At 40.1% G+C, this 21120-nt stretch overlaps 1 protein-coding gene across 1 annotated transcript in view; it reads left to right on the top strand.

The window, feature by feature from the left end:
* Positions 1–13651: 13651 nt before the first annotated feature.
* The window catches only part of LOC106091405 (hemicentin-2), an 844000-nt gene continuing 836531 nt past the window's right edge, over positions 13652–21120 (top strand). The window contains exon 1 of the mRNA XM_059361549.1: positions 13652–13697. The gene's annotated coding sequence lies outside the window, so the exon portion shown is untranslated. The remainder of the gene's footprint in view (positions 13698–21120) is intronic.

Genomic DNA, 21120 nt, shown 5'->3' with positions numbered 1-21120 from the left:
TTGTGTCAATAAAACAGCATTTGTTTGTAATGGTTACGATCGTGTTAGCCTTGCATTTAGGAAGCAATTACAAATAAGTTCTTATCTGGAAATGCATACAAAAATGCAAATGAAAATGCCAACGATAGCCCTTATATGAAACGAAAGTAAATATTGGGTTGCCCAAAAAGTAATTGCGGATTTTTTAAAATAAAGTAAATGCATTTTTAATAAAACTTAGAATGAACTTTAATCAAATATACTTTTTAGACCCACCACCGACGGATGGGGGTATATTCATTTTGTCATTCCGTTTGCAACACATCGAAATATCCATTTCCGACCTTGATCAGCGTAAAAATCTAAGACGATCTAGACATGTCCGTCCGTCTGTCTGTTGAAATCACGCTACAGTCTTCAAAAATAGAGATATTGTTGAAATTTTGCACAGGTTCTTTTTTTGTCCATAAGCAGGTTAAGTTCGAAGATGGGCTATATCGGACTATATCTTGATATAGCCCCCATATAGACCGATCCGCCGATTTAGGGTCTTAGGCCAATAAAGGCCACATTTATTATCGGATTTTGCTGAAATTCGGGACAGTGAGTTGTGTTAGGCCCATCGACATCCTTCGTCAATTTGGCCCAGATCGGTTTAGATTTGGATATAGCTGCCATATAGACCGATCCTCCGATTTAGGGTCATAGGCCCATAAAAGCTACATTTATTACCCGATTTTGCTGAAATTCGGGACAGTGAATTGTGTTAGACCCTTCGACATCCTCCGCCAATTTGGCCCAGATCGGTTCAGATTTGGATATAGCTGCCATATAGACCGATCCTCCGATTTAGGGTCTTAGGCAAATAAAAGCCACATTTATTATCCGATTTTGAGAAAATTTGGGACAGTAAGTTCTATTAGATATATATATTGGATATAGCTGCCATATAGATCGATCTCTCGGTTTTAGGTTTTGGGGCCACAAAAAGCGCATTTATTGTCCGATGGTACCGAAATTTGGGACAAAGAGTTAAGTTAAGCCCCTCCACATATTTCTGCAATTTGGTCTAGATCGAAAAAGATTTGCATGTAGCTGCCATATAAACCGATCTCTCGATTTAAAGTCTTGGCCCAATAAAAGGCGCATTTTTAATCCGATTGCACTGAAATTTGACACACTGACTTATGTTATGCTACTAAAAACACCAATATTTTGTTATATACAATTGAACAATAACTTTTACTTATTAGTATCTGGTCCAAATCGGAACATAGCTGTTATGGGGCATAAGGTATGAATTTCGCACCGAATTTTGAGGAAAGGTGGTGCCGAACTTAACGCCTTTTTAGTTGTTTACACTTTTTTTCTAAAGCAAGCTAAAAGTAACAGCTGATAACTGACAGAAGAAAGAATGCAATTACAGAGTCACAGGCTGTGAAAAAAAATTGTCAACTCCGACTATATGAAAAATCCGCAATTACTTTTTGGGCAACCCATATAAACTCACACTCGACTACATTTGTTACTAAGTAATGTTAAGGAAAAAATGTCAAGTAACTTCAACTTCTGCAATGTGAATGCTTATATACACGCTGATACTTGCACTTGTATTGTATTTTGTACATACATAAACATCAATTTAATAAACTTTCTTAATGTTTACAGTGTTGAGCAAGCATATACATATGAACATGAACAAGTAAAAGCGTGCTAAGTTCGGCCGGGCCGAATCTTATATACCCTCCACCATGGATCGTATTTGTCGAGTTCTTTTCCCGGCATCTCTTCTTAGGCAAAAAAGGATATAAGAAAAGAGTTGCTCTGCTATTAAAACGATATCAAGATATGGTCCGGTTCGGACCACAATTAAATTATATGTTGGAGACCTGTGTAAAATTTCAGCCAATTCGAATAAGAATTGCACCCATTGGGGCTCACGAAGTAAAATTGAGAGAAGGATTTATATGGGATCTGTATCGGGCTATAGACCGATTCAGACCATAATAAACACGTTTGTTGATGGTCATGAGAGGATCCATCGTACAAAATTTCAGGCATATCGGATAATAATTGCGACCTCTAGGGGTCAAGAAGTCAAGATCCCAGATCGGTTTATATGGCAGCTATATGAGGTTATAAACCGATTTGAACCTTATTTGACACAGTTGTTGAAAGTAAAAATAAAATACGTCATGCAAAATATTAGCCAAATCGGATAGGAATTGCGCCCTCTAGAAGCTCAAGAAGTCAAATCCCCAGATCTGTTTATATGACAGCTATATCAGGTTATGGACGGATTTTAACCATAATTGGCACAGTTGTTGGATATCATAACGAAATACTTCGTGCAAAAATTCATTCAAATCGGATAAGAATTGTGCCCTCTAGAGGCTCAAGAAGTCAAGATCCAAGATCGGTTTATATGGCAGCTATATCAAGTTATGAACCGATTTAAACCATACTTGGCACAGTTGTTGGATATAACAACAAAACACGTCGTGCAAAATTTCATTTTAATCGGATAAGAATTGCACACTCTAGAGGCTCAAGAAGTCAAGACCCAATATCGGTTTATATGGCAGCTATATCAGGTTATGGACCGATTTAAACCATACTTGGCACAGTTGTTGGATATCATAGCAAAACACGTCGTGCAAAATTTCATTCCAATCGGATAAGAATTGCACACTCTAGAGGCTCAAGAAGTCAAGACCCAAGATCGGTTTATATGGCAGCTATATCAAAACATGGACCGATATGGCCCATTTACAATACCAACCGACCTACACTAATAAGAAGTATTTGTGCAAAATTTCAAGCGGCTAGCTTTACTCCTTCGGAAGTTAGCGTGCTTTCGACAAACAGACAGACGGACGGACGGACGGACAGACGGACGGACATGGCTAGATCGACATAAAATGTCGCAACGATCAAGAATATATATACTTTATGGGGTCTCACACGAATATTTCGAGTAGTTACAAACAGAATGACGAAATTAGTATACCCCCCATCTTATGGTGGAGGGTATAATAAACACATTGATATGAATAAATGGTTGTTTATTTTAGTTGAGTCCTGTATGCAGACACTTTCCTTAGCTTATGTGACCAAGCCAAGCCGCCAATGGCTACACTTGACCAAAGACACAACATAAAGAAGTATCTTTACATAGGACTACTCTGGAGATTTTTATAAGAATTTTTCTACTAAAATGCCTTAGTTCTTAGTAATCACGGAGGCACAAACATGCTTTTAATTTTCTCTCAAAACTCTGCGACCAAACTTTAAGATCCTTTTGATTTCCTTGAAATTATTTTATGTTTATTTTATTGTCCCACTCATAAGAAAATTTTAAAATGTCAGTTTATGCCGCCTATAGTACAACTATTTTCGTATACTTTTCTATTGAGTCCCAAGAATATGAAACTTGATTTATATGAGTTGGAAAAAATGATTACATTTCATCCAAGTTTAATTAAAATTTTCTAAGTAAATTTACTTTACCAAAAATATATGCATGTTTATATTTCACATTTTATCAAACTTGGGGGCAGTTGAAGCAAAACTTCTGTTGACCATGTGGAAGAGCCAAAGACTATGTTAACAGAGACACACACACACACACTCCCACACATAACTACAACAAATGACCCATAAACTATTTTACTATTGTAAGACACACACACACACACACACACATTTAAAGTGTCTCGAGTGGCACCAGACCGTAGATAGGGTGAAAAGGCCTGTGATTTAAATCTAATATATAAACCATAACGAAGTCGGTATCCAAAACGTTGCAAAACTCATCAAATGGGGAAATCGGTTTATATGACAGGGAAGCTGTTAGTTATAGCAGAAGTTTTCATTCCAAATTTCAGCCAAATCCGATAAAAATGCCAATTACTGGAAGTTCAAATTATCAATTTGGAAAGCTGGTTTATAGGAGAGCAGTATCATAACATCTAAGAGTTATAACCAAGCATACGACCTATTGGAGAAAATGTTCAAGCGCTTAGCCATATTTGTCCATGACTTATGTATGCTTCAGAGAACGGATCAAATATAAATCCATTCGTAAAAATAATGCATAATAATGGAGGCCACCGTAGCGCAGAGGTTAACATGTCCGCCTATGACGCTGAACGCCTGGGTTTGAATCCTGGCGAGACCATCAGAAAAAATTTTCAAACGGTGGTTTCCCCTCCTAAAGCCGGCAACATTTGTGAGATACTATGCCATGTAAAACTTCTCTCCAAAGAGGTGTCGCCCTGCGGCTCGCCGTTCGGACTCGGCTATAAAAAGGAGGCCCCTTATCATTGAGCTTAAAAACTTGAATCGGACAGCACTCATTGATATGTGAGAAGTTTGCCCCTGTTCCTTAGTGGAATGTTAATGGGCAAAATTTGCATTTGCAAAAATAATGCATATTGTCGTCACCCCACCTCATTTCAAAACAATAGCATTCTACACTATTCATTCACTTAACACTCTCAAAGGCAACGAATATGCAGCGAATGGTGTGAATCATTTTAGTGTTGATTGAATAAAGCTTTATAGCTTTCAAAGGGAATATTTTTAAATATTGGGTTGCCCAAAAAGTAATTGCGGATTTTTCATATAGTCGGCGTTGACAAATTTCTTCACAGCTTGTGACTCTGTAATTGCATTCTTTCTTCTGTCAGTTATCAGCTGTAACTTTTAGCTTGCTTTAGAAAAAAAGTGTAAAAAAAGTATATTTGATTAAAGTTCATTCTAAGCTTTATTAAAAATGCATTTACTTTCTTTTAAAAAATCCGCAATTACTTTTTGGGCAACCCAATACTTCGTTAATTTTTGTTTTACCCACCACCATAGATAGGGGAAAGGTAAAGAATGCCAAAAGAATTTCGGAATCAAGTGTCTAGGGAGCCGCCCTGCATACAAAAGAACTCCAAACGAACGTGTAGGTCAATGCGAATTTTTAATAAAACGAATTTGGGAGGGGGTTTGTAAATTTGTTTGTCCAATATAGACTCAAAAACGGCTTAACCGATTTTCTTGAATGTGAAAGGAGTGAGAGGTTATATATTTTTTTTTGATATCCGAAATCGGTCAGATCCTCCTCTTTACCCCAAAAGCAACACCCAAAATATAGAAGCTAGCTGATCGGGAACATGGAGCTCAAATTAAAGGTATTTGGAAGTACAGTACGAATTTTATATTGACAAGTAAAACGGATACCCAACACCTCGGGTATATATGTAAACCATCTTTCGTCATAGTCTGGTGAAAAATGCATAGCAGCTTTATCGAAATATGGTCCGATTTGGACCAAATTCGACACGGATTATGAACCCAACTCTAATTCGAGAGATCGGTCTATATGGCAGCTATATCCAAATCTTAACCGATCTGAGCCAAATTGAAGAGGGCTGTCGAAGGGCCTAACACAACTCACTCACTGTCCAAAATTTCGGTGACATTGGACAGTAAATGCGCCCTTTATGGGCTCAAAACCTTTGATCGAGAAATCGGTCTATATGACAGCTATATTCAAATCTGAACCGATCTGGGCCAAATTATAGGAGGATGTCGAAGGGCCTAACACAACTCACTGTGTCAAATTTTGGCGACATTGGATAATAAATGCGCCTTTTTTTTAGGCCCAAAACCTTAAATGGAGGGATCGGTCTATATGGCAGGTATATCCAAATCTAGACGGATCTGTGCCATATTGCAGAAATATGTCGACGGGCTTATTTTAACTCACTGTCCCAAATTTTGGCGACATCGGCCAACGAATACGCCCTTTATGCGCCCAAAATCTTAAATCGCGAGATCCGTCTATATGGCAGTTATATCCAAATCTGGCCCGATCTGAGCCACATTGAAGAAGAATGTCGAAGGGCCATACACAAATCGCTGTCACATATTTCGTCGTTTAAACCCCATATAGTCAAGAACAGCTAATATTACGATTTGGGGACTGGTAAAAGAGGTTGGAGCTGTCCTCGATTTCTCGGACCTCATTATACCCACCACCATAGGTTGGGGGTATACTAATCTAGTCATTCCGTTTTCGACACCTCGAAATATTCGTCTAAGACCCCATAAAGTATATATATTCTTGATCGTCTCGTCATTCTGAATCGAACTTGGCATGTCCGTCCGTCTGTCAAAATCACGATAGATGTCAAACGCACTAAGCTAGCCGCTTGAAATTTTGCACAGATACTTAGTAGGTCGTTGGGGGTCGCAAGTGAGCCATATGGGTTCAGATTAAGATATAGCTCCCATATAAACCAATCTGACGATTTGACTTCTTGAGTCTCTGGAAATTTAGTTGAAATTTCGCAAGTGGTGTTCTGTCATGACTTGTGCCAGTACGGTCAAAATTGGTCTATAACCTAGTATAGCTCCTGTATAATCCGATATTCCTATTCGATTTCTTGAGCCCCAGGAAGCTGCTATTTTTGCCCCATTTGTCTAAAATTTTGCATAAAGTGTTCTGTTACGGCTTCTAATGCAAAAAATGCAAATTTTGCCCATGAACATTCCACTAAGGAACACGGTAAAACTTCTAACATATAAATGAGTGCAGTCCGATTCAATTTTAAGCTCAATGATAAGGGGCCTCCTTTTTATAGCTGAGCTGAACGGCGTGCCGCAGTCCGACACCTCTTTGGTGAGAAGTTTTACATGGCCTCACAAAAGCCTCACAAATTTTACCAGCAATAGGAGGGGAAAACCAACGCTGAAAATTTTTTTTGGTGGTCTCGCCAGGATTCGAACCTAGGCGTTCAGCGTCATAGGCGGCCATGCTAACCTCTGCGCTACGGCTTCTAATAACTGTGTTAAATACGATCCGAATCGTTCTATAACCTGATATAACTGCCATATAAACCGATCTGCCGATTTGATTTCTTGAAACCTTACAATCCGCGATCTTAGTCCGACTTGGCATAAATTTTGCATATGGTATTCTATAACACTTTTAACAACTGTGCTGAGGAAAGCCCAAATTGGTCTACAGATATAGCTCCCATATAAACACATCTCCCGATTTGACTTCTTGATTCCTTACACGCCGCAATTTTTGCCGGATTTGGAGGAAATTGTGCCAAATACGGTCCAAATCTGTTCATAACTCGATGATACTTAACTGGTGGTGGTATCTGGTATTGTGTCCCTACCTAAGTACCGGTGTTTTTAAGCCACAAAAGCCGGGAAATGTCATAGGAAATGCTCTAACGTCTCATCATCTTCACCGCATACACTACACATGCTACCACCTGCCGCACCGATTTTACATACGTGAGTTCGTTGTCCTATGTGTCCCGTTATGATTCCAATAGCTAAACTGTCCTCCTTCTTGCTTTCATTTAGTAATAGCCTCGTCTTCTCACGATCTGGATCCCCCCCCCATAGGATTTTCGCCTTCCTACTGACCGTTTTGCTATTCCACAATGTTGCATGCGCATTCGTCGCCCACTCCCTTCACTCGAACTGCGTCGACCCGAAAGGCTTCGGGTTAACCAAGTTTATTGACGGCAGTCCTCTGGCCTTCACAGCCTAATCGTCTGCCCTTTCATTTCCCCTTACTCCGTTATGGCCCGGCACCCAAACCATGCGGATTGTGCCGTCTTCAGAGAAGGCGTTTATCTTTTTTTTACATTCCAAGACTGTTGGTGATCTTACCGTCCTGGTTTTTATTGCCCTTATGGCCATTTTACTGTCGGTAAAGATGTTCACAATCGACGTCCTCGCGTTAGCACCACACCACTTCACGCATTTCGTGATCGCACAGATCTTCGCCAGCAGGACCGTATATAAGATCTGTGATATAAAACAAATATCATTCCCTGTGTTCTCATTGTAGACCCCCATGCCCACTCTGTCCTCCAGCTTTGATCCATCCGTGTAACATGGTCTTCCAGATGGCAATACTAGGGTTCTGTCAGTCCAACACTGTGCCGCTGGCAGCAGTGCTTCGTACTCCACCTAAAATGGCTTCTCAGGTATCCGATAGGAAACCTCTTCCCTTTCTTCCAAGTTTCCTATCGTCGGCTCGATTATACCGCTGCCATCCATTCTCCCATCGCCTTAAGTCTCATAGCCGCAGTGGCTGCCTCACACTTAATCTGTATGTCAATGGGTCGGATATCTAGAATAGTCTCCAGTGCCCTAGTGGTCCTATGCCAATTTAGAATGCCATTATTGTGTTTTTAGTCTCACATGGATCATATTTGGCATCTGAATATCTAGCTGCCATTTGAATCGATCGCTCAGGTATCCGATCCGAAACTTCTTCCATTTCTCTCAGGTTTCCTATCCTCGGCTCGATTTTAACGCTATATTATACCCTGCTCCCATCCACAATCCATTCTCTCATCGCCTTAAGTGTCATTGCCATAGTGGCTGCCTTACACTTAATCTGTGTGTCAATGGGTCGGATATCTAGAATATTCTACATTACCGTAGTGGGCGTGGTCCTTATTGCTCCGCCTATGCCATGACAGCATGTTCTCTCAACCTGTTGTATTGTCCTTATTTTGTACTTTTTCTCCATAGCAGTCCACCAAACTACTGAGGCGTAAGTAAGTATTGGTCTTATCACGCTTCTATAGAGCCAGTGGACTATCCTCGGAGTCAGGCCCCATTTCGAGCCTACGGCCCGTCTAAATAGAGCCCAACATTTGTGAGCCTTCTTAGTACGCTCCTGAATGTGACACTTCCAACTATGTTTCCTATCCAAGGTCACTCCTAAGTATTTGACTTTGTCAGAAATCGAAATCGTTTTACTGAAGAAACGTGGTGCGCCAAATTGACCCACCTTCGTCCTACTACTGTTCACGAGGAGGGCGAAGGTGGGTCAATTTGGCGCATCACGTTTCTTCAATAAAACAGTTTCGATATCTGACAAAGTCAAATACTTAGGAGTGATCTTGAATAGGAAACATTATTGGTTGTGTCACATTCAGGGGCGTACTAAGAAGGCTCACAGATGTTGGGCTCTATTCAGGGGCCGTATTCTTCAGTCTGCTCTCGGTTAACATCCAGACCCCTAGGTCTAGCCCAGTCATATGGCATAGGCAAGACCTTTTCGGCCCTTCTGCATTGATGGTTCGGATCCTTATATCTTAGAAGTATTATTACGTCGCCTGCATAACAGACGGGTTCGAATCTCTTCTCAGTCAGCATCCGTAATAAGCTATTTATGGTGGTCGCCCAAAGGAATGCCCATAAAATGCAATGTTTAAAGGACTTTGGCATCCTTTTCGCTTAGTGTTGATTCTCTCTTATATATACATATATGAGTGTGCTATACATTTTCCTTCATTTTGATATCTGACAACAGGAGTAATCAAAATTAAATCCTTGTATCTTATGTTATGTACATATGTGTGCGTTTGTGTGTTTAAAACCTTTTGCCATGAAATGTCAGGACATTAATAGGGGCAAAAAAGGTTTCGTCATTATTTCATATGTCCTGTTTGTTGTCATACAAAAGAGTTGACAGAGTTAACAATTAAATATTGTTAATTTCATATAGCATTAATAGTGAACGTTTGAAAAAGTATTTAAATTTTTTTTCCACAACACTCTACAATCGTTGAAGAAGGCAAAGGATCTTTGCAGGTTTTTAATGATAGAGAAAAAATAGGCTTGTAGTTGGTCCTATGCGAATTTAGCATCCCATGATTGTGTTTTTAGTCTCACATGGATCATATTTGGCATTGGAATGTTCAGCTGCCATATGGATCGATCTCCCGATTTGGTGTCTTAGCCGCGTAAAATTCACATTTTGTACCCGCTTTTGCTGAAATTTGCAGGTCAGACAACATTCGGATATATATAGCTAACGAAGATCAACAGGGGCCTTAAGATGGCATACTACAACTGGGGCCTTAAGATGGCATAGTACAAATATCAGCAGTGGCGCCAGGTTATCCAAGGCGTTGGGCCCCGACAGAATTTCTACGCTGATGCTCAACCCTTCTGTACGCTATGGAGTCCCCGACAAAATCTCTACGCTCAAGAAGTAAAATCGAGAGATCGGCTTATATGGGAGCTGTATCAGGCTATAGACCGATTCAGACCATATTTGACACATATGTTGAAGGTTATGGGAGAAGCCGTTGCTCCAAATTTTAACCAAATCGGATTATAACTGCGCCCCTTAGAGACTTAAAAAGTCAAGATACACCGATTTAAACCATAGTTAGTATTGACGTTGTCGTAGCCGTTGAGTGGAGCAAACGTGTTTTCATTTCCCTCGAAGAAAAATATCCGCATCTCGGAATAGGGTCTAGGTTAGGTTAGATTTAGGTAGCAGTCTGCCATCAGACTCACTTAGACGTTTTTGCCCATTGTGATACCAAAGGAACAGGAGAAGGAAGATGCCTTGTAGTTCCTACCTTTGAACTATCCAGATCGCGAATGTTCATATCCGTTCTACCTATTACGAAAAAATTTTAAAGCCTTTTTTGGAGGAGGCTTAAAATTAACTTCAAATACCCAACAGCTGCGATGGTGGCGTCAGACCGCAGCATGTTGTCCTCTCCTCCTATAGGAGTGAGTGCCTTTGCACCTGTAGTCCAGAATAATGCTTCAAGCGCACAACTAGTCGTCAGACTAATTAGTGAAGAAGAGACGGATAAACCAAAAGGATGTACAATTCGTCCCCAGCCTGTAAGTTAAGGTGGCGTTTCCGACTCGGATTCAGACAGCAAAAGTGTCAATGAAACAGTCATCGCAGCCAAATCGAGAGATTAGGGCAGAAGTGAGCGATGGCTTTGTTAAGCTCACAAGCACACCGGAAAGCTATCCGGAGCACGAAACAGGAGACAGAGGAGTATGTACAGAAAGCGCAATCGGGCGAAAGTGCAGGATGCTGTAAGGGATAGAACTGACATTCCCGGCATTGCTAAGGATGTTGGAAAGAGAATCAGATCTCCCGAAGAGCATAACACTACTTAATTGTTGAAGAATAAAAGAAGCTAGCCGCTTTCAAGTACTCTGGGATGACCAAGCCAGCCCTCCCCCTGCAATGGAGACTCTAGACAGTGTCATGTGAAGGGCGACAAAGCCGGGACAGGAGCGAAGAAAGCGCACACGGCACTTGACTTCTAAAATGCTGAAGAATAAAAAGAGCTAGCCGCTTTCAAGTACTCTGGGAAGATCAAGCCAGCCCTCCCCCCGCAATTGAGACACCAGACAGTGTCATGTGGAGGGCGACAAAGTCGGGACAGGAGCGAAGAAAGCGCGCAAGGCCCCTGAGTCTTCATGGAGGACTGTGAGGATGCCACAGCCATCACGGAAAGGGAAAATGGTCGCAGAGAAAGGTAAGTTGCCACCCTCTTTCGCCGGAGTGGCAAGGAAGTACAACAGAGATGAGATGACTTATGTAGTCGTTGATCTCAGGTGAGGCATTTGGTAAACGATCGGGTTATCCAACATGTATTAAGCTGTCAAGATGGTGCAACGTTAGGACCATACAACAAAATCAGACAACATGTTGTCTCGGCATAGGCAGAGCGATGAGGACCATGCCCACTCCGGCACTGGAGACAATTCTAGATATCCGACTCATTGACATACAGATTAATTGTTAGGCAGTCACTGCGGCTATGAGACAAAAGGCGATGGGAGAATGAATTAAGGGTGGGTGCTACTCATACCATAGCGGTATAATCGAGGCGACGATAGGAAACCTGGAAGGAAGGGAAGTGGTTTCCGATCGGATATCTGAGACTACACTTGGGATCGCATACGCATACTTCGAGGTGTTACAAACGGAATGACAAAATTAGTATATCCCCATCCTATGGAAGACGGTATAAAAAGTCATTCAAAGAACTTGTTACATGCAATCGATGATGGACGCTATGTAAGTTTCGTGCCAGCCGAACTTACCCTGGTTTTACTTGTTTGACACTCATATTCTTCTTTAGACCAATTATGACTATATGATACTTGGCTGAACTGATTTTCTTACAATTTCCGTAGATTGTGAACGTTTGTCCTCCCCTTTACCCCAAAAACGCCACCCATACCCGAAAGTGGTCCGATGGCCACAATAAGGGTATCAAATGAAAGGTATTGGAGACCAGAAAACGAACATGGTATTAAAATTTGGGTCCAAGCACTTAGCGGGCCCCGCCCCCCGTACCCCAAAACTCCTCTAAACAGATATATTCGAAGTTTATGTCAATATGGGACTCAAAGTATTAGGCAGTAGATTACAAATATGGCATAAAACATTAGGTCCAGGTAACGGGAAGTCGCCCACCCCCAAATGGGCATATTAGCCGACCATGGCTATATGGGACTCAACTGAAAGGTATTTGGGAGTAGATTACGAATATGACATTGAAATTTGCGGTCAATTCTAGGTGGCGTTTTTCCTTCTAAAGATACCTCAAATGGGTTATTTGACCCATTATGGCAATATGGGCCTTAGATGAAAGGTATTTGAGAGTAGCAAACGAATTTTATATCCAATTTTGTAGCCCAGTGTTTTCGGGTACGCCATAAAATATCCCCTAAACTGAACTTCATTTCCGTTGGGAATAAAGAACGAATTTGATATCAATTTTAAGGGCAAAGTGCGGTGGCCGCCCAGCCCCAAAACACCCTTCAAACGGTTCATATTTACCGGTCATGGCAATATGGGGGTCAAATTAAAGGTAGTTGGAAGGGCAGCACGAATTTGATACCCATATTTGAGTCGATATGTCAGAGGTGTCATCAGGGGAGGGAATGAGAACATTATCTTAAGGAAGAACATTATACCACTAGGAACCGAGCAGGGGCGAACTTCTCACACATCAATGAGTGCTTTCCGATTCAAGTTTAAATTCCATGATAAGGGACCTTTTTTATAAACGAGTGGGCAAAATGTTTTAAATGACCATGCAAGGCATTGTACCTCGCAAATGTCGCCAGCCACTGCTTTTTTCAATGTTCACGCCAGGATTCGAAGGCGTTCAGCGAAATAGGCTATAATGGCACGAATTCGATATCCGTATTCAGGGCGAAGTGTCCCCACCCTAAAAGGTTTTTAGAGAGTTAAAGAAGAAAATGCCAGATTACAGATGAATTGGCGAGGGCTAAAGATCATTGCCAAAGTATTCTACTCCAACTCTTATTGTTGTTTCATTAGCTCGATTGATTATTAATGCATTGGGTTGCCCAAAAAATAATTGCGGATTTTTCATATAGTCGGCGTTGACAAATTTTTTCATAGCTTGTGACTCTGTAATTGCATTCTTTCTTCTGTCAGTTATCAGCTGTTACTTTTAGCTTGCTTTAGAAAAAAAGTGTAAAAAAGTATATTTGATTAAAGTTCATTCTAAGTTTTATTAAAAATGCATTTACTTTCTTTTAAAAAATCCGCAATTACTTTTTGGGCAACCGAATAAATCATAATAACTTTTATGTAAGCCTTTTTATATAAGAATCACTTAGATGGGCGTTGACACATTCCCTCGTGTAGGGTATATAATTTAATATTCTTTTCATGTGTAGTAATTTAAAAGCGCCTCAAACTTGATGTGCAACAAAGGGAAGGTATTTGCATTGAAAAATGCATCACTCGAGCTCATGTTAAATGTCACATGTAAAAATGGCATTGTACAGTGTGACATGGTGTTAAATAATATTTTTTCTCTTTTTTTTTGCAGAGCAACCAATTAAATCCCTTTTTGATTCGGAGCGTTTTGTTAATGGTAAGTTTTCTTGCATATCAGTTTATATGAGAATAATGCATACAAACATTGTTAGCCACAGGTTGTTTTCTGCTTTATAAATAAAGGTTAAATGGGATAATCATGGCATAATTTTTTCCATGGATCAATACAATATTTTGCAATGAGTTCCATAAGTTCTTTCTGCATAACCATTTTGGCAATAAATTACAAGTGTGTGGAATTGTGAACAATATCTGGCATTTGCTTGTAATTTACAATGTAGGTGGCTGAAGTCCCTGATGCAATGCATTATTTTCTCCATTAAATTGGCTTTTGAGTTTTTTTTTTTTTGAATTTTCTCTTCAGTTGCCGTAAACAAATTAACCTTTAATTGGCCCCTTAGCTTATGCAATGGTATTATTCTACTTTTTGCATTCACAACTACACTCGCATTCAGTGTAGTTGTGTTTAAAAATTAAATGCATACATGAATGGGGAAGTTTTATGCATGTAAAACCTTCTCGATTGAGCAGAAGTGTTTGTGTGTTAACGTTTACAAATTACTTTAGCTAACGATGCCATAGGTAATGATGCTGCTTTTCAGCATTTCGATGGCATTGCTGATTTCCAATCTCGACGGGTTCCACACAATACACAATTCAATAACACAACCAACTTCATTTCATTCCAAATGAATCGAAAGCAATTTGAATGCCATTAAGGAAGAAGTTTGACTTTGGAATAGGACTCCAAGACCACCTCCACTATTCTCTGCTGGCAGATTTTCCTTCTAACAGATATTTCAGATAAGTTTATTAGGAAAAGAAAAATGTTATTAAGAAGATGGGAAATTACTGTACTCGATGAATAGTCGGGTGGGCCAACAAAAAAGACCAAAGACATGATTTGATTGAAAACTGTAGTCTGAATGAGATTCTCTAAATGATGTGAACATACATCCCAAATGCATTGAATGATACCCTAGTCATTGAATAGATTTACCAGAATCTAATCATTAAGGTAAGGGTAAAAGATTGTGGTTATCGACAAGGACAATTCTTTTTAGCTGGTAATGTGGTGATGAGATGGCGTTTTCTTAGAGTTAAAATCAAATGTCAGGACGTTTATATTAGCCTTGAATGGATTTTGTATATAAAAAGCCAACTCGTAATGTTGGCTTAAGGCAAAAAGAAGCATAATGTCAAGGTCAGCTGAACATAATCGTATACATGAGATATATCTCAAACGATCAACCTTTAGCCGTTCAGAAAAATTAATAGTGGATTTGCTTATTCATTCGTTTGCTTCTACAGATGGACGGAAAAAGTTACATGGGCTTAGAATTGCCTTAAAAAATTTCATTCTCGGCAGATGGCTTTCTGATGAGCTTGGCTTTCTGAGAAACTTTGGGTGGTGATCACGGGAATTTTTATACTCACCACCAAAGGATGAAGGGTAAATCTAGTCATTCCGTTTGAAACACTTCGAAATATTGATCTACGACCCCATTAAGTGTATATAATCCCGATCGTCTTGACATTCTAACTCGAATTAGCCGTGTCCGCCCGTCTATCTGTCCGACCGTCTGTGGAAATCACGACAACGATCGAACGCGTAAGGCTAGCTGCACGAAATTTTGCTCAGATACTTCTTATTGATGTAGGTCATTGGGGATAGCAAATGGGCCATATCGTTTCAGATTTGGATAGAGCTCCCATATAAAGTAGTCCTTTGACTTGATTTCTCGAGCTCCTAGAAGCTGAATTTATTAACCGTTTGGCCTTAAATTTTGCAGGTAGTATTCCGTTACGACTTCAAACAATCGTGCCAAATATGGTCAGAATCGGCCTATAAGCTGTTATAGCTCCCTTATAAACCGATCTCCCGATTCGACATCTTGAGCCCCCTTAACCCGCAGTTGTTTTCCGATCGCAATGACATTTTTCGCCTAAAGTTCTGTTATAATTTGCAACAATCGTGACAGGTCCAAATCGGTGTATAACCTGATATCGCTCCTATATAAACCGATTCCCTCATTTACCATCTCAATCCCCTGGAAGCCTCAAATGTTTTCCGATGGGGCTAAATTTTTGTGCGTAGTGTTCTTTTATGACTTCCAACAATCTTGTCCAAATCCTTTGTGTAAACTTTTGTTGTAATCCATGGTGGTGGGTTCCCAAGATTCGGCCCGGCCGAACTTAGCACGCTTTTTTATACCCACCACCATAGGATGGGGATATACTAATCTAGTCATTCCGTTTGTAACACCTCGAAATGTTCATCTAAGACCCCATAAAGTATGTATATTCTTGATAGTCTAGTCGTCCTTAATCGGTCTAGCCATGTCCGTCCGTTCGGCCGTCTGTGGAAATCACGATAGAGGTCGAAAGCGTAACTCTAGCCTCTTGAAATTTTGCACAGATACTTAGTACCGATGTAGATCGTTGAGTATTGCAAATGGGACACATCGGCTCAAATTTAGATATACCTCCCATGTCAACTGATCTCCAGATTTGACTTCGTGAGCCCTTAGAAGCCGCAATTTTTGTCCGATTTGGCTGAAATCTTGCATGTAGTGTTCCGTTATGACTTCCAACAACCGATCTCCCGAATTGACTTCTTAAGTCTCTTTTATTATACCATGTAAGGTTTAAATCGGTCTATAACCTGATATAGCTCACAAATAAACCGACCTCCCGATTTTACTTCTTGAGCCCCTGGAAGCCGCAATTTATTATGACTGTTATGACTTCCAAGATCTGTACCAAGTACGGTCCAAATCGGTCTATAACCTGGTATAGCTCCCATATAAACCGATCTTCCAAGTATGGTCAACATCGGTGTATAACCTGATTTACAATAGCTCTCATATAAACCGATCTCCCGATTTTACTTTTTCAGCCCCTGGAAGCAGCAATTTTTGTTCGATTTGGCTCAGTGCAACAAAATATGTATTCCTCATTGCGGCTATAATGCACAAACAATCCAACCTTTGAATATGGCTGTATATTGAACATTGAGGTGGATTTTGAGAGCTCCGTCCACCAGACCACAACACCATACACCATAATAGGCCTGACAACTTTAGTATATAGCCAGTATAAGACAAGCGGCACAAATCCCCAAGTTTTGTCCATAACTGTCTTACAGGTGTATAGGGCACGAATTGCCTTTCCTGTCCTATCAAAATTTTCGGATTTAAGGTTAATTTTATTAGACCACTTTCGGTAGCCCACTTCGCTGTCTTACGTAGGTCTTAAATTCTGTATATGTCTAAGAGCACAGGAAACATTCCTTTAACCGCTTCAGCATATGCGATGACTTTTACCCATTTTTATACCCTACACCATCACTGTGGTACAGGGTATTGTAAGTTTAAGCATTTTCTTGCAATGCTAAAAAGGAGAAGAGCTAGATCCATTGATAAGTATATCGATCATATCAGAATCACTTTCTGATTCGATTTATCCATGTCCGTTTGTTCATCTGTGAGTCCATGTATTCTTGTAATCAAAGTGCAGGTCGTATTTGTTGTCCGATTTTCACGAAATTTTTCACGTGTCAAGGACAAAAGCTATTGATTTTGAAAATAATCGGTTCAGATTTAGATATAGCTCCCATATATATCTTTCATCCGATATGGCTTATTAAGGCTGTAGAAGCCACAATTTTCGTCCGATCTTTACAAAATTTGGCACTGGACGTTTTATTTGAGGTCTACATAAGTGTACGAAATTGCATAAAAATCAGTCCAGATTTAGATATAGCTCCTATATATATCTTTCATCCGATAAGGCAGTAGAAGCCACAATTTTGGTCCGATCTTCACAAAATTTGGCATGGGGTGTTTTATTTGACGTCTTCATATGTGTGAAAAATTTCATAAAAATCGGTTCAGATTTATATATAGCTCCCATATATATGTATCGCCCGATTTGCACTTAAATGGCCGTAGTAGCTACAATTTGCAAGCGATCTGCACTAAATTTGGCACAGACTGTTTTGTTACTGATCTTAACATATATGCAAGAATTCATCAAAATCGGTTCAGATTTAGATATAGCTCCCATATATATGTATCGGCCGATTTGCACTTTATTGGCTGTAGTAACTTTAATTGTCAACCGATCTGCACAAAATTTGGCACAGACTATTTTGTTACTGATCTTAACATATTTGCAAGATTTTATCAAAATCGGTTCAGATTTAGATATAGCTCCCATGTATATGTATCGCCCGATTTGCATACATATACATGGGGGGCCGTAGTAGCTACAATTTTCAACCAATCTGCACAAAATTTGGCACGAACTGTTTTGGTACTGGTCTTAACAAAATCTGTTCGGATTTAGATATAGCACCCATATATATATATTGCCCTATTTGCACTTTAATGGCCGTAGCAACTACAATATTCTTCTTCTTATCCGATTTAGCTGCAATTTTTCCCATTGTCTTTCTCCAATCAGTTTAATATACGTGTAAATATGGTCTGAATCGTTCCATAACCTGATATAGCTCCCATGCAAACCGATCTAACCATTTTACTTCTGAAGTCCCTCTAGGGAGCAATTCCTATCCGATTTGGTTAAAATTTTGCACAATGGGATCCACTATTGCTTTTAACATCCAAGCCAAGCATGGCCCGAATCGACATAGCCCCAATATCATAGCAATTCATATCCATTCTTCTTTGATTGCTTATAAAGAGATACCGGGCAAAGAACTTGACAAATGCTATCCATGGTGGAGGGGACATAAAATTCAGCCCGGCTGAACTTAGCACGCTTTCACTTGTTCTTTACTAGTTTATATCGATTCTCTCCCACAATGCAATGCCTCATCATCTTCCCACATGCCCTACACATGATGTCTCTTGCCAATGATATTACTTCATAAGTGAGCTCGTGGTCCTCTAGCAATACTGAGCTCCTTCTTACTTCCTTTTAGTAATAAACTCGTAACTCGTCTTCTCACGATCCGGGTCCCCCATAAGATTTATATAGTCCTACTGATCGTTTCGCCGTTCCACAGTGTTACATGCGCGTTCGTCGCCCACGTCCTAAACTCGGACTGCGTCGACCCGAAAATGTTCGAGTCAAACAAATTTATTGATGACAGTCCTCTGGCCTTTACTGCCAAATCGTCTGATCTTTCATTCCCCCTTACTCCGCTATGGCCATGGTACCTATACAGTGCGGATTGTGGCATTCTCATAGAAGGCGGTTATCTCCTTTTCACACTCCAAGACTGTTTGTGACTTTACTTTCCTGGTGGTTATTGCCTTTATGGTCAGTTTACTACCCGTAAAGGTGGCCACACTCGATGTCATCGCGTTAGCACCACACCACCTCACGCATTCCGTGATAGCCCTGATATCCGCCTGCAGGACCATATACCAGTCAGGCAGTCGGAAACACATCTCAGCCCCTGGGTTTTCAATGAAGACCCCTAGACCCACTCTGTCCTCTAGCTTTAATGCATCTATGTAGCATGAACTTCCAGATGATAATACCAGAGTTCCGTTAATCCTAGACTGTGCAGCTTGCAGCAGTGTCTCACACTAAACCTCAAGCGTCGTCTCAGGTTTTCGATCGGATACCTGGGATTACACTTGAGGTCAAGTGCGTAGCACTGCTGCCAGCGCCACTGTCTTGGATTGACACAACTCTTGCAATTTATCCCAATGTCAATTTGCCCATGAACATTCCATTAAGGAGCAGGGGCAAACTTCTTACATAAGAATGAGTGCTGCTCGATTCAAGTTTAAGCTCAATGATAAGGGGTCTCCTTTTTATAGCCGAGTCCGAACGGCGTGCTGCAGTGGAGAAGTTTTTACATGGCTGCCATACCAAATGGTACAGTACCTTCCAAATGTCGCCAGCATTAGGAGAGGATAACCAGCGCTGGAAATTTTCATGATGTTCTCGCCAGGATTCGAACCCAGGCATACAGCGCCCAGCCGCTACGGTGGCCTCCATTTTTTGCAATTTAACCAGTCATCCATTATCAGGGCTTGACAGTTTAAAGGAGTCGAAATTTTTTAGTCTCAGCCACAATTTCCTTAACATTCATCGACCAAGGCACATCAGTGACAATCTTTTCGGGCTTCACTTTGTACTTTTGGGAGATTCCCGGCAAATGTGTAGTTCCATTGTTTCCTCACCAGATATTGTCCAAATGTTGCTATCACATTTGCGAAAATTTTGCAATTTTCGCTAACATGAGCAGAAATTATGGTGATGAGAGAGCGTGAAAAAAAACTATGTGGTGTTAGTGATTAGGGAAATCTTTATTCTATACAAACACACTACAACCATATGCAAATACATCATCACATAACCTCAAATGCTTACAATGCATTCCGTATACCCGTAGTCCTGCTCCCCCATTCATGTACACACGCCTGTTTGCCTGTATTTTCACTTATATATTTGCATTTTATATTCGTTTGTTGTTGACAACCACAGTGCCTACAGGGAATTTCCTTTGTTTTGATTTTGGAAAATTTTCAAATACTCTACAGGGAAATGAACACAAATGTAGGCTTACACACGTTCACACATTCGCATCGGTATATAAAATACAAAACCAACTAACTGAAAAATTCCCTCATAGCTGTGTGATTGCGAATGACAATGGGAGAGAACACGGAAAAAAAATAAAAATGGAATTGAATTTCTTCTTTTTTACACATTGCAAACTAACCATCTTGCTTAACTACAATATGCAAGACACAAGTGAACGTGTTGTTGTTATTGTTGTTGTTTTGTTCTTGATTACCCGAAAACTACCAAGAAGAAATGTTGCGAACACAAGAGCATCACGAATACCGTGGTATTCACAATTTCAATAGCCATACCCAGTGAACCAAATTTCACATGTCAGACATTTCTATACGAATTCAGAACTTTTCCGGCATGATCTTATCGAAATCGTTCTGAATTTTTTTGATTTTCTGAGCGTTTTTTCCGATAGTTCTGAAAAAGCACTGAATGATTTCTGAACGTCTTGTAGTTGGAGTTTTTTTTTAATTTTTCATCCGACAGTTCAATGGTTTTGAATTTTATACCCACCACCGAAAGATTGGGTTATATTCATTTTGTTATTCCGTTTGCAACACATCGAAATATCCATTTCCGACCCTATAAAGTATATATATGTCCGTCCGTCCATCTGTATGTTGAAAACACGCTACAGTCTTTAACAAGTAAAAACGTACTTAGTTCGGCCGGACCGAATCTTATAAACCCTCCACCATGGATCGCATTTGTCAAGTTCTTTCAATGATATTTTCAAATAGAACAAGTAAAAACGTGCTTAGTTCGGCCGGGCCGAATTTTTTTTATTTCTTTTCCCGGCATCTCTTCTTAGGCAAAAAAAGGATAAAAGAAAAGATTTGCTCTGCTATTAGAGCGATATCAAGATATCTCCGGTTCGGACCACAATTAAATTATATGTT

The sequence above is a fragment of the Stomoxys calcitrans genome, chromosome 2, assembly GCF_963082655.1.
Source record: "Stomoxys calcitrans chromosome 2, idStoCalc2.1, whole genome shotgun sequence".
NCBI classification, from domain to species: Eukaryota; Metazoa; Arthropoda; class Insecta; order Diptera; family Muscidae; genus Stomoxys; species Stomoxys calcitrans.
Note: the sequence above shows the minus strand (reverse complement) of the source record. Positions and strands in the feature narration are given on the sequence as shown.